Source organism: Xyrauchen texanus, chromosome 3, assembly GCF_025860055.1.
Source record: "Xyrauchen texanus isolate HMW12.3.18 chromosome 3, RBS_HiC_50CHRs, whole genome shotgun sequence".
In the NCBI taxonomy this organism is placed as follows: domain Eukaryota; kingdom Metazoa; phylum Chordata; class Actinopteri; order Cypriniformes; family Catostomidae; genus Xyrauchen; species Xyrauchen texanus.
In genome coordinates, this window is record NC_068278.1 from 54,243,683 (window position 1) to 54,258,883 (window position 15,201).

General features: G+C 41.0%; 1 long non-coding RNA gene across 1 annotated transcript; it reads left to right on the forward strand.

The window, feature by feature from the left end:
- The first annotated feature begins 238 nt into the window (after positions 1–238).
- LOC127628285 (uncharacterized) lies at positions 239–14,245 on the forward strand. The gene is made up of 3 exons (XR_007968640.1): positions 239–361; positions 5,527–5,635; positions 13,858–14,245. It is a non-coding gene; the product is annotated as an uncharacterized LOC127628285 (long non-coding RNA).
- Positions 14,246–15,201: the final 956 nt, after the last annotated feature.

Sequence of the window (15,201 nt, forward strand, 5' to 3'; positions counted from 1 at the left end):
ATTAGGTAATGAACAGTGTAGCGTGGCCACATAAGGGGATGTTATTTATATAAGGTTCAAGACTTTAAACTAATTATGTTTGTCATTAATGCCTATTTGTTATATTGCTTTCCCCTGTACTCCTGTTTATCCCTCAGCTGTTGTGTGTTGTTCCCCATCTCTGTTCACGCGAGATCTTCGCGTGGTTTCGTCTTACGTGTTTTCCTGCCACGTAAACAGGAAGTAACTTTCACTTTCTATTTAAAGAACCGCTATGCCGGTTGTCAGCGCTCATTTGCGAGTACGCTCATCAAACTTCACTCATTCAATTGAATACTCTGGTGACTGACCTGGGAGCGCTGAGACGCCGTTCCTCCTGGAGGTTATTCGTTCGGCTCGCAGCACTGTATCTGAACACTGTAAATCTGAACACTGTAAATAACTCTGTGCACTCAGGACTTCACTTTTACTTGTATATACACCTTGTTTGTTATTATTGTAAATATTATTGGTTTTGTAAATACACTTGAGTTTATTGGTATTTGCATCAGTGTTGATACATTTTTTCTCTACTACTCAACCTATCATTAGAAACGGCACCGTTGATCCCAAAATAGTGTAAACTCAACTTTAATATTGGAGAGTGTTACATAGTGGTGGCCTGTACGGGGACTACGTGCCGTTTCTATTTGTTGATAGTGTTTTTTTTGTGTCTTCATAAATATGGAAGACTTGACACAGGTAAATGGAGGAATAATGAATGCAAATATTGATGATACTGAGGATGCTGATTTCACTGCGGGCCCGTTTGTTACCAGACGTAACCCGACAGATGAAATAGCATCTGTCCTTAGTTCTTTGTATAACTCTGATGAAGATGCTGATGATGATGATGATGAAAAAGAAATGGTGAATATAAATGTTGTACAGACAATGCAAATGGAGATTGATAAACTCAAGGTGGATTTATTGGCTCTTAATGCAAAAATACAACATAATGAACAGGAATTACAACAGTCTGTAGATAATTCCCTTAATAGGGAAACTAGTTTCCGGGAGGCAGTGGACGCTGGCTTAGCAGACTTAGAAGTTCACTTCCAGAGGTCTATAGAGAAGTTGGAGAGAGCGGTGGTTGATTGTTTCCTGCGGAGAGATGCAAGATGGGAAAATCAAATGAAAAAAATAAGATTCAACAGTACCCCATCTCGATCTCAAGTACAGACTTTTTACCCTGCCTCTTCCCTATCTACAGTCACTAACTTGAAAACTCCTGTACCAGCAACACGACTTAAAGTCCCCCCTGTAAACAGAGACAACGTTACCTATGATGTCACTGCTGGAGCACGAATATCAAACATGGCTCACCCTTCAGGTATGCCCAGTATGTCCTCTTTCTGTGGGAAACCCCCTATCTGTCTGGAATTTCCTTCCTTCTGTGAATCTGGAGAGACAGCAGATGTACTACATTTCATCGAACGGGTAGAAAATTATCTGGCCATTAGACCCCTGCCTACTGTGGAGCTCGTTGGCACCCTGAGTACCGTGCTCAAAGGACCCGCTCAGAGTTGGTGGAAGGCTGAAAAAAATAAGATCAAAAATGCTTTTATGTCTGCTTTTCTTCCAGAGGATTACCTCACTGAAGTGGAGGACAAGTTAAGATCACTGGTGCAGCAACCCAATCAGCTTTTGAGAGATTTCGCCTATGATTACCGAGCCCTCTGCCTCAAATGGAAGCCAGCTATCACTGAAGAGGAGATGGTGAGCCGCATTCTTAACAACATCAATCCAAGGGTTGCGGGCTGTCTGAGAGGGACGGTGAAATCAGTGGAACAGCTAGTGAAGGTGGGATCTATGGTGGAGAAGGACTGGATGGGAGCAAAAGATTACTGGCAGAAAGTGGGTAAATTGAACAGCAAAGAAACAACAAATAAAAGACCACCTGAACGCCATACCTCAAAAAATCTAGCAGGAGTATCCATTGCTCAACCCCACCCAATGACATCCCTTCTAGTAGTGCCAATAATAATAAAAGGACAAGAGGTGAAGGCGGTGCTAGATACAGGGAGCACATACACCCTTATTCAGGAAAGCCTGTGGAGACAGTTAGGAGGGGAAACGAAACTTGACCCTTCAGCCCCTCTTCAATGGTTCATTATGGCTGATGGAAAAATGCAACAGGCGATCAACAGGAAAACAGTCTGTTATGAGTGGCATGACAGGATATGCAGGTTGGACACCTATATTATGAAGGATGCTCACCTGGCCTTTCCCCTTATAGCTGGTCTGGACTTCCTGAGAACCGCTGAAGCCATAGTGGACGTCGGACAATGGAGATATGGACTGAAAATAGGTAAAGGATATGTTTATCATCCATTCCTAACTGCACTTCTAAATCCTGTACTGTCTTCTCGTCTGATGGGTGAAAACCTAGGCATGACTGCTGCGGTGAGTCTATATTATGCCTTACCTCCAACCTGGAATCCACCCACATATGACTTACCCACTCAAGTTGTTCCCAGCTGGGACTCCGGCAATCAGGAGGAATTGAGAAAGCTGATGGAAAACTGGCCTCATACCACCTCTCAAGTCCTGGGAAAAACATCTGTGGAACAGCACAAAATTACACTGTCCGATGAAATGCCCATGAGATCCAGAGCTTATAGGGTCTCCCCATTCAAGAAGAAGATTATTGATGCACAAGTGGAACAAATGCTAGGAGACCATATCATCGAGCCTTCTTTCTCTCCCTGGTCATCACCTGTAGTCCTGGTCCCCAAACCTGATGGTTCCTACAGGTTCTGTGTAGACTATAGGAGGCTTAATAGTAAGACCATACCTGATGCTTATCCAATGCCAATTATCCACGACATCTTGGAATCCATGGAAGGCGCCTCCTGGTTCAGTACATTGGATCTGCAGTCAGGGTACTGGCAGGTTGAAATGGAGGAAGGTAGTAAAGCCAAAACAGCCTTCATCACCTCCCAAGGTCTATTCCAGTTCCGCTCCATGCCTTATGGATTACGGAATGCCGCTGCCACCTTCCAGAGGCTGATGGAGAAGGTCCTAGCAGAGTTGAGAGGGAAGATTTGTTTTGTGTACATTGATGACATCATAATCTATTCAAGGTCTTTACCAGAACATGTACAACATCTGAACACCATCCTGCAACGACTAAACCAAGCTTCACTTACACTGAACATGAAGAAGTGTCACTTCTTTAAGAAGCAGCTGAAGTTTCTTGGACATATAGTCTCAGAGAAAGGAGTGGAGGTCGACCCTGAAAAGACCAGAGCGGTTGCTGACTATCCTCCTCCCAAAGACATTAAAGCCCTCCAACGCTTCTTGGGATTAGCCGGGTGGTACCACAAGTTCATTCCCCATTTTGCCGACATCACAGCTCCATTAAACAACCTGAAAAAGAAAGGAGTGCCAAACCAGCCTGGAGAATATAAAACAAATATTACAGAACCCCCCAGTATTGATGCAACCTGACCTCAATCAGCCTTTCCAGGTCCATACAGACGCCTGTGATTTGGGCTTAGGAGCCATCATTACCCAGCAAACTCCTGAGGGGGAACGGGTAATAGCTTACGCATCACGAACATTGCGTGGACCTGAACTGAACTATTCAACGGCTGAAAAAGAGTGTCTGGCGGTGGTCTGGGCGGTGGAAAAATGGAGACATTACCTGGAAGGAAGACAGTTCGACATCTATAGTGACCATGCTGCCTTAACTTGGGCCTTCAATAGCCCTAAAACCTCCTCTCGGCTGACCCGGTGGACTCTTAGGTTACAGCAATTCATCTTCCAAGTACATCACAGAAGAGGATGTCTGAACCTGGGACCAGATGCCTTGTTACGAGCCTGTGAATCTCAAGAAAGTGAAAGTGTGCCCTGTCTAGCCATAATAAAATCAAAATGTGCCTCTGACATACCCCACACGTTACAGGAAATCTCACAAGCCCAAAGTCATGACAATATGGTGTCTCTCCTCCAACTGGCCCAAAAAACCAGAAAGGTTCAGGATAACCAAATTACCTTTGAGGTCCACCAGGGGGTGTTATATCGCCGGGTTCCTGTAAAGAACAATGGAAATAAATTCCAACTGGTTGTTCCTCAGGCATTAATTCCTGGTTTCTTGCACTACGTACACGATAACCCGCTGGGAGGACATCTGGGACGGCTGAAAACCTTACTGAGGCTCTTGGAGGTGGCATGGTGGCCCACTGTCCGTAAAGATGTCTGGCAGTACGTCAAAGGATGTGAAACATGTCAAAAATACAAACAAGAAAATACCAAGCCAAGCGGATTTTTACAACATACGCAAGTTACTGAACCAGGTCACACTTGGGGGATGGATTTCATGGGACCCTTCCCGACCAGTAAGAAACAAAACGCTTACTGGTGTTAGTTGATTATTACACCAAATGGGTAGAGTTTTTCCCCCTTCGAGATAGTAAGACCCCTAAGATTGTCAAAATTCTCAGGGAAGAGATCTTTACCCGATGGGGGGTGCCAAAGTACCTCATTTCCGACCGGGGAGCCCAATTCACCTCCAATGTGCTCGCAGAGCTCTGCAAATCCTGGGGAAGTATTCAAAAACTTACTACCAGCTATCACCCTCAGACAAACCTGACGGAAAGAGTTAACAGGACGTTAAAAACAATGATTGCGTCATATGTGGGACAACATCATGAGAGATGGGACCAGTGGTTGCCTGAATTAAGATTCGCTATCAACTCAGCACATCAAGAAACTACAGGTAGAGCACCTGCTGAATTAATGATGGGCAGACAGCTACATGGTCCACTAGAGAGGTTAATCTTCAAAAACCCCACTCCTGACCAAACCTCATTTAATATAGTTGAAAGACAGACCATCATGGCAGAGGAGGTAAAGCACCGAGTAGGTGTACAACAATCTAGACAAGCTAGATACTATAATGCCCGACGGAAAGATGCGCAGTTCCAGCCGGGTGATCTAGTCTGGATTAAAACTCACCCTCTCTCGTCTTCCTCGAATAAATAATCTGATAAGCTAGCGCCCAAGTGGGAGGGTCCAGCTGAAGTAATAAAAAAAATGGGGCCAATAAATTACACCGTTCGCTGGGGAGACCCATGTAAAACAGATATTTTAAATGTGGTTAACCTGAAACGCTGGTACGGACGTTCTCCTCCTATGCCGAAGGCTGGGGGGGGATCTATGTAGTGTGGCCACATAAGGGGATGTTATTTATATAAGGTTCATGACTTTAAACTAATTATGTTTGTCATTAATGCCTATTTGTTGTATTGCTTTCCCCTGTACTCCTGTTTATCCCTCAGCTGTTGTGTGTTGTTCCCCATCTCTGTTCACGCGAGATCTTCGCGTGGTTTTGTCTTACGTGTTTTCCTGCCACGTAAACAGGAAGTAACTTTCGCTTTCTATTTAAAGAACCGCTATGCCGGTTGTCAGCGCTCATTTGCGAGTACGCTCATCAAACTTCACTCATTCAATTGAATACTCTGGTGACTGACCTGGGAGCGCTGAGACGCTTTCCTCCTGGAGGTTATTCGTTCGGCTCGCAGCCAGGATTACTTTTTATCAGAGGACATTGGTCTGTCATCATTTCATCACTTCATTACTTGATCGTGCTCACGGACTATACAAACACCCGGTGAGGCTGATCTGAACACTGTAAATAACTCTGTGCACTCAGGACTTCACTTTTACTTGTATATACACCTTGTTTGTTATTATTGTAAATATTATTGGTTTTGTAAATACACTTGAGTTTATTGGTATTTGCATCAGTGTTGATACATTTTTTCTCTACTACTCAACCTATCATTAGAAACGGCACTGTTGATCCCAAAATAGTGTAAACTCAACTTTAATATTGGAGAGTGTTACAACAGCACAACTATCATATAATATGAAAAGATGTATAAAAGTTGTGCTAAAGGGCCTTTGAAATATGTGGTGCCAGTAGGCCTAATATAGTGCAGTAAGCAATAAACAGAAATCAGTACACAGTAGAATTGACCAGTAAACAGCATGTGTAGCTTCTGAATTGCTTGTTAATACAACAGAAGTTGAAAACAGAAATGTTCCTCATCAGCAGGACTTGCAAGATTGCATCATAAGGTTCTCTGTGTTAGATAAACAGCATTCAGATCACAGTTCTTTATCAGAGAACCATAATTCACTGATCAGCAACACTTCAATTAATTTGGCTTTGCTGGAGCTAAATTGTGCTGTCGATGTGGTAAAAAGTAGATTCAATTGGTTGGATAGAAGTGTCAGGGACATTTAGATGAGAACAGAGAATTAGGCAGAGAACACAGCAGTGTGTCATGTTATGTTGTGAATTATTTGGTCAATTCATTAGAGATATTCTGGTGACATCACATTTGTAAGAATAGCACCCAGCAAGGGTAGGTGTGCAGTGTGGCAAATGCCGTTTTTCAGAGAGCTGTCTCTGCCTGTTTGTTTGAAGTCAGTCTGGCACACTGCATAAAAACATCTAGTCAGAGTGAGATGTTGTAAATGAGTTAGGATAATGTTGGAATTGGTGACACAAAGCCAAATTCTTCTTCGGTGTCAGAATAAAATAAATCAGAGTACAGAAAAAGTTTGTGATCTTGACAGAAAAATACATCCATGGTTAATCAAAAGAGACACAGAGCTGACATCAGGTCCCAAAGGTCTCCAACTTAGTCTAGAAACACTTCCATTCTATCAGTTTCATGTATGGTGACCTCACAGAGCAGATACCCTCTCTCTCTCTCTCTCTCTCTCTCTCTCTCTCTCTCTCTGTTTCAGTTTTAAGGTGCTTTATTGCCATGACAAATTTGTACATTGTATTGCCAAACATTTACAGTTGAGCTGCATACAAATAAAATTGTGCTAAACAATGTACATATTCTAAGAAAAAAAAGACTAATTATGCAATATATACTTGACACATATGGTACAAAAGGAGAATGTTCAATATTAAAATTAAGTTACACATAGAGGAAAAATAAAATATTACTAGAAAACTATAAAGAAGAGCCAAGAGCCACAGTAAATTATGATGGAGACACAGACTCTGGTTAGTTCAGTCTCATTCTGTGGCAGACAGACACATATTGTGCTGCTAATCACACAACACTACTTGTATTCTAATAAGATGGGCAGTCTTCTATATATATATATATATATATTATTTTAAATGTATAATTTTTTTTTTTCTCTCTCTTCAAAAGATTTTTTTTTTTTTTTTTTATATTTTTTTTCTGTCTCCACCAGGTGCCAGTAAACATGTAATCTTGTGCTTTTAATGCTTTCATCATTTTGATAATCTGGGCGGAAAATGTGTTAATGTGATGCAATTATATTTAAAAACGTAGTTTCTTAAAAGTCTCTTCAATCTCTGAAATTAACTCCTTAAATATCTCCATTGCAGTCGTCCGGTTGAATGTGCGTTTAGTTTACTGACTCATGCATTAACATTACCATGAATCCTTAACACACGAGAAAAACCATAAATTGTAAAATTAGACCATCATTTTATAAAATATATATTTGCTGATAGTGGCAGCTGGTGGCCAAGTATGGTACCGCATTCCTTTTTTTGAAGAGCGAGAAACATTTTGGAAGAGAACATTTTTTTAATTTTTTTGAAGAGAGAAAAAAAAATTATTGAAGGGAAAAAAAAAAAAATTTTGAAGGGAGAAAAAACATTTTTGGAAGAGAGAGATTTTTGTTTTTTACTGAGACACAATTTATTCTTTTATTCACCGTTTTTTTTTTTTTCACCTTGCATTTCAGAGCTTCCGTACTATAGTGAGGTTGTGTCCACAGAGTATGTACCTTGTCAAGGTGGCTCTCATTTTTTTTTTTTTTTCTGTCACATTGTACACACAGTCTGCCATGGTGAAATCTATTTTTAGGGCCAGATAGCATTGCATTTTACTGCTGTTTTTGTGTTTGAATTTACCAAGAAGTTATGTAATTTAGTGTTATTTTTGCTGTAATTTGCCTATATCTAATTAGTATGCTCTCCAGGTCTCCAGTTTGATGAGGGTTAGTAGATGTTGGTGATGCATCAGGACTAAATCAAATCAAATCACATTTATTTTTATAGCACATTTAAAAACAACCATGGTTGACCAAAGTGCTGTACAGGTGTATCACAGATAAGACAGAATAATAAAAGTAAAGCATAAGTAGAAAGGCAACTTTACAGCATAACCCTTATTTTAAGGTAAATTAAAAGCTAGTGAAAATAAGAAAGATTTAAGCAATGATTTAAAAACCGATAGAGAGCAGGCAGTCCTGAGGTAATTCGGTAAGCTGTTCCACAGTTTAAGGTCCACGTTCCACGGATCTGAGTGATCTGGTAGGGGTATATGGACAAACCAAATCACGGAGATAATGGGGTGCCAGATTGTTTAAGGATTTATAGACAAATGTTAAAATCTTATAAGCAATTTGAAATCTGAGATCAGGATGGGAGTGATGTGTTCATGTTTACGACTGCCCGTTAAAAGTCGTGCCGCAGCATTTTGGAACATCTGCATGCGGGATAGAGCTGATTGGATGCAGTCCAGAGTACAGAGAATTACAGTAATCCATGCGCAAAGAAATAAAAGCAGGGATCACACTTTCAAAGGTTTTCCTGGATAGAAAAGGTTTTGTTTTAGCTAGGCGACGTAGGTGGAAAAAACTCGTTCTAACCACTTCATTAATTTGTTTTTCGAACTTTAGGATACTATCAAAGTAAAAGCCTAGGTTCTTAGCATGAGAAGTGAGATAAGGAGTGAGAATACCTAAGTCAATGTTGTTCACTGTTTAAAGCACATTAGGTCCAAACAGGATCATTTCTGTTTTATTCTTATTTAGGTGTAGGAAATGATCTGTCAACCAGGTTTTGAGTTCCTGCAGACAAGCTAAGAGAGGGTCAAGAGCTTGTTGGTCATGATGTTTTATAGGTACATAGATCTGTGTGTTGTCAGAATAACAATGAAATGACACCTCCATATTAGTTAAAAATAGCGCCCATAGGAAGCATATATAAAGAAAATAGGGTAGGAGCGAGCATCGAGCCCTGCGGAACACCACAGGTAAGCTGTGCCACAGAGGAGGTGTGCTGACCCACTGCAACAGAGAAGCTTCTATCTGATAGATATGACCGGAACAGTCCAGAGCCGTACCTCGTATACCAACACAATGCTCGAGGCGAGAAATAAGGATATTGTGGTCAACCAGGTCATGCTGAGCTAAGATCTAAGAGGTCCAGGGCCATGACATTCCCAGAGTCTGTTGTCATTAGAATGTCGTTCAGTACTTTAAGTCGAGCAGATTCTGTGCTATGCAAAGCCTTGAAAACCGACTGGAGAGGTTCAATGATAGAGTTCCTATTTAAGAATGATTGCAACTGGGTTAAAACTGCCTTTTCCATAATATTCGCAATAAAAGACAAGTTAGAGATAGGCCTAAAATTGGTACAGATAGCAGGATCCAAAGTAGGTTTTTTGAGGAGAGGTGTCACCGTTGCAAGTTTAAGGCAAGTCGAGACAGTCCCACTGCAGAGACAGTTGTTAATAACAGACAGTAAATCTGGACCAATAGTGTCAAATATTTGTTTGAAAAAGCGTGGTGGTATGACATTATTTGGAGAGAATTTCTGCATAATTGGAGAGAAACAGGCTCAAATTTACTCCAAACAGCTGAACAAGATGGAGTTTCAACCAGGTCATGAACATCTGGTAGCAGCTGAGATCTAATAATGGTGACCTTTTAGTAAAAGAAAATAAGAAGGTTTTCAAATAAATCCACTAATGTCTCAGGAATATTGTTTTAATTGAATTTAAAACTGCGCTGATGGTGGAAAAAAGAGTTTTTAATTATAATCTCAGATAGATATTTCGATTTAGCAGATTTGACAGCTTTTTGAAAGGTGGACAGTGCATTCTTTATTGTTTCATGAGACACTTGTAGATGGTCCAATGGTTTTCCATTTACATTCTGCCTGGCGGCAGATCTGCCTGAGTGATCGCGTAGTGTCATTAAACCAGGGCTCTGATTTCGGTTTTCGGTGACATGCCTTTAGTGGAGCTATAGAGTTTAAGGTTTTTGAACAGATGGAATTGAATAAATTGAGATGTTCTTCAGCATCCCAATTATTTGTTGAAGATGCAAAATCCAGAGGTTTACGGACCTCGTTATATGCTTTTGATAAATCTGTAGAGTGTGGAAAAAATATACGTGACAAGCGTACCTGAGATTGGACTTTTACCACAGAGTCAGAGAGAGAGGTTGAAAATAGGATTAGATTGTAATCAGAAAAGGTGTTGTCACAGATTTCAATACTGTCAACAGATATTCCATGCCCTAATACCAAGTCAAGTGTATGACCATGAGAATGAGTGGGGCCATTTACCCAATTAACAAAATCTAAGGTGTTAATAAGTGTTAAAAACTCCTTAGATAGTGGATTAGAAGCACAGCATAAGTGGATGCTAAAATCACCCAACAGTATAATGCTATCAAATCTTGTCCCCCCAACAACACAGGGTTAACAAGTTTCATATGGAGCAACATAACCTCAAAACTATGATATATTGCATTGGGTACGGAGCGGCAGTGAAGTAAGCCATACCTCCACCACGACCAGTGGTCCGAGGGAAATTAAAGAATGAGCAGTTTGGAGGGACTAGTTCAGAAAACTTAGGTCTCCAATTTTAATCCAAGTCTCTGTGATAAAGAGAAGATCCAAGCAAAATTCTGGCCTGTTAATAGTTCCTAGAATGAATAACAAAATCTACAAAAGGAGGTTGATCCTTTTCATATTTGGCTCCTAAACTATGGTATAGTCTCCCTAACACTGTTTGAGATGCAGACACACTCCCTCAGTTTAAATCTAGATTTAAGACTCCTCTATTTAGCCAGGCATACACCTAATTTATCCTCCAACCCACAATTAGGCTGCTTTAGTTTAGTCTGACCTCACCAGAAACCAGAAACATTGATCATGATTTATAACTGTCATGTTTTTTGTCTCGTCCCGTCATGGTATGTCTTGTTCCTGTTCTTTCTCTCTACTCTGTCGCCCTCTGCTGGTCTTTATAGGTTACTTTTCCTTTCCTTTCTCTCCTCGTCCAGCTGTTCCTCATCTCCCCTTAATTCCTTGTTAGTTCTCTTCCCACCTGTTCCCGTTTTCCCCGCTGATTAGGCCTCTACTTCCCTCTCTGCTTTTCCTGCTTTCTTTGTCTGAGTCTCACTAGAGTTTCACACGCAAGAAGCTAACCACTGTCTCGTTTGTCACTGTCCAGTCCTGTCCTATCCTGTCCTGTTGGCATCCGCCTTACCACACTACCTGTTCACTGCTAACCGTCTCGATATTTGTATTCTGTCCAGTTCGTCCTACGCAGCGAGTGGTCTGGTTACTACAGTCTCGCCTCGACCCTTGTCTACCCTTGGAGAACATGCAGCCTGTCGCCGCTTCACTGCTACCCCCGACTGCTGCCTATGGGCTCTCACTGAAAGTTATCAGAAGAAGTTTCCGTTATTTATCGCCCTCTCTGCGGGTAGTTTGTGTTTGCCTTTTACCTCTCAAGGAGAAGATTTGTGTTCTTCATTATTGCTGCATTGAACTGTCATTAAAGACTCTATTTTTGTTATATCGCTTTTGGGTCCTCACTTACCTGCACAACAATAACTCTGCAATAAATTGAATGGCATCTATGCTTATATTATTTTACTTGTTTCCCTGTCTCAACCTCCCTGTATCAAAAGCCCTCCAGCACAGGTAATCAGGGACGTTTGGTGAAGGAGGATGGGAGCAGAAGCGAGGCCCACTCAGATAAAGCGTGGAAAGCTTAACAACTGAGTTGCGTATATCAAGCAGAGTTTGGAGATCATAAACCAGCAATGAATATATACATGAATAAAATAAAGATTAAAAGAAGAGAGGGGAGCAGACGGCAAGGCACACACACCGGCGCCATATACATTTACATTTATGCTTTTGGCAGACGCTTTTATCGAAAGCGACTTACAGAGCCCTTATTACAGGGACAATCCCCACGGTGCAACCTGGAGTACCACTCCCTCTTCTAAAATCCATCTTCTAAATCGATTAAACCTCCGGACCAGCTGAGTGAGGGGATTGGTTTCTTTGCTCAACTCTTGGTATTGCAGGGCTTTATAATGGTATGACTAAGGGTCACTGAGTTTTAGATGTTTTCAGAATTTGATTGCCCATTTTTGTATTTTTATATTTAGTGGATATTTGCCTAATTCTGCCATGCATGTGTTATTTTTTTATGTGCCCGTGTACTTGTAGAATATTTTTACAGAATTCTGTCTCTATTGGATGTTTATGCCATTTGGTGAATTCTTGATTTGGATTTGTCAGTGGACCCCACATTTCACTGTCATACAGGGCAATTGGCTCAATCGCTGATTCAAATTTTTTTAACCAAATTCTGAGAGGTATCTCTATGGGGCATTGTCGTTTTAAGACTTAGAATGAACTCTGTTCATTCACTGCAGGGATAAAGTTTAATTTCACTTGAAGTGCACTCCATGGGATCTGGATCTTTTCTGGAAGGTCATGATTTTAGTTTTATTGAGGTTTACTGTAAGGGCCCAGGTCTGACAGTATTTCTCTAGCAGGTCCAGGTTCTGCTGTAGACCCTGTTAAGTGGGGGCAACAGAACCTGGTCATCTGCATACAGCAGGGATTTGATTTCTGATTCGTAAAGCGTGAGACCTGGGGTGTATTCCAGAAAGCAGGTTATGTGACATACCCGGGTATGTTTAAGAGTAAGTAAGCGGATAACCTCAACTTTCGGTTCCAAAAACGGAGGTAACTTTCAGGGTATGTTAGTAGTCATAGCAACTCACTCTCTGAACTTAACCTGCTCCGGACCAGGTTATGTTCCAGAGTTAGTTTGTTTCAGAGAGGTGACGGAGCATGGCGTGCCCTTTTGAAGACGATCCAGTGGATGTGGAAGCACAGATAATACGAAATCTTTTCCGCCGTGAGAGAGTGATACGACCACGTATCGATGTGTTTTCATATCCAAATTAATATTTGCGGGAGCGTTACCGTTTTTCAAAAGAATCGTTAATTTATTTAACGAAGATTTTGAAACCATACATAGCAAACGTGACACATCGCGATTAGCGCTTAACACGGAGCACATTTTGTGCATTGCCCTTCGCTTTTTTGCGACGGGGAGTTTTTTTGTACACAGTAGGCGATGCAGAGCATGTGGGAAAGGCAACTGTGTGTAGGGCTGTTCGTACAGTATGCATTGCACTCAAATGGTTCCTTCACACTTTTGTGCAGTTCCCTGGCCATAAACCACCGAGGGTCATTAAAGAGGAATTCCACAGAGTGGCGGATTTGTCCATTCTATGATATTCTATGACAGACCATTTACTTAATCTATCCATACTGTATACAGTCACAATCATTTTAAATGTTTCTAATTATATAACTTTCAATTTCAGGGTTCCCAAATGTGATTGGGTGCATTGATGGAACCCACATTCCCATTAAAGCTCCTTCAGTCAATGAAGGAGACTATGTTAATAGGAAGTCAATCCATAGCATCAATGTGCAGGTGACAATAGATTTTTTGGGTGCTAAATGTTTGGGTGTTTAAACCATTAAATCACCCTCATTACTGGTCCCCACTAACTAGGCAATATGTGATGCAACCCACCTCATCACTAATGTTGAAGCCAAATGGCCAGGGTCTGTACATGATGCCAGAATGTTTAGGGAGTAATCATTGTGCCACAAATTTCAACAGGGTATGTTTTGCCTTACACAATGTTTTTTTTTTTTTTTTTTTATTATCTTTTTTATGCAATTATACACTTTAACTACCTTTATAGGACACTTCAATGGTTACTTGCTGGGGGACAGAGGGTACCCTTGTCTGCCCTATATGATGACACCCTACCCTGAACCTGAGCCTGGACCACAGGCACAATTCAACCTGGCCCACAGCAGAACATGGGTCAAGGTGGAAATGACCATAGGCATCCTGAAGGCAAGGTTTCTGTGCCTGCGTGGGCTCAGGGTCAGCCCAGAAAGGTCATGTGACCTCATAGCTGCTTGTGCTGTTCTTCACAACATTGCCACACTGAGAGGTGAGAGGGCCCCCCCTTCTCTTGATGAAGATGGCCAAGAGGAACCCCCAGTGAACCCAGTAGACCAAAGAGATGGCAGGGTAGTACGAGACATGATTTGCCAAAATCACTTTAATTAAAACCAGTTAACAGTCAAGTGTTGTTCATTGTTTCTTTATTTCCTGTAACAAAAGACATTTGTATTTATTGCTTTAGATTTCATTCAACAACAAATGACAGATTAATGTTCACATACTGTTTCCCACCTTAAGCTGGTGCTCCAGCAATTCAATTTCAAGTCTGGCCTTTTTTAGGTTAAGCCTTTTCTCCTCCATTTGAAGCTGTATAAGGTCCATCTCCATGTCACTTTTTCTGATTTGCTTTTGAAGGTGGACCTTATACAGCTCTTTGGCAGGCAACTAGAAAGACAGAATAATTAAACATGACTGAAAAAGTCTGTAATACAAACACAGACCAAATATTTAAATGAGGAAGGAGAACTGCAGAACATTTCTTACACTGCTAAGATTCTGTGTGGAAGTAGATGGACCCTCAGCTGTATTAAATTCTCCTGCCATATTCTGTAAAATGACAATGACAATTTATTTATTCTCTTATGTAAAAAAAGGGTAATGCATTCTATGCATCATACCTCTATGGGACTCCCCACATTTTCTGTTTCTGTCACAGCAGAAGTGGTCTCTTCATCGTCATCCTACAGTGAAAATAAGGAAGGATGCTTGGTCTAGCTAGCAAACAGAAACCTAAAGACAATACTCACTTACAACTGTGACAGAGTGTGGTGTTGCAGGAGGATCCAATAATACAATGTGGCCATCAGCAACTGCAAGATAATTAAACCAATAAGATAATCATGCATATTCAATACTCAATGTATATTCTTAAATAAATACAACTAATAAAGAAGGACATTAGGAACATCTAAGAGTACTAGTAATAAGATTACAGTATCCAGCATATGCAGTCAAAGCAGCATGCACACTGCACAAGTGAATCAATCACTGTAAAATGCATTCAAAATGCCTTTTTAAAATGGTGACTGTGTTGATGATTTTCTTTATTAAAATACTGACAAAAACAGTGAAA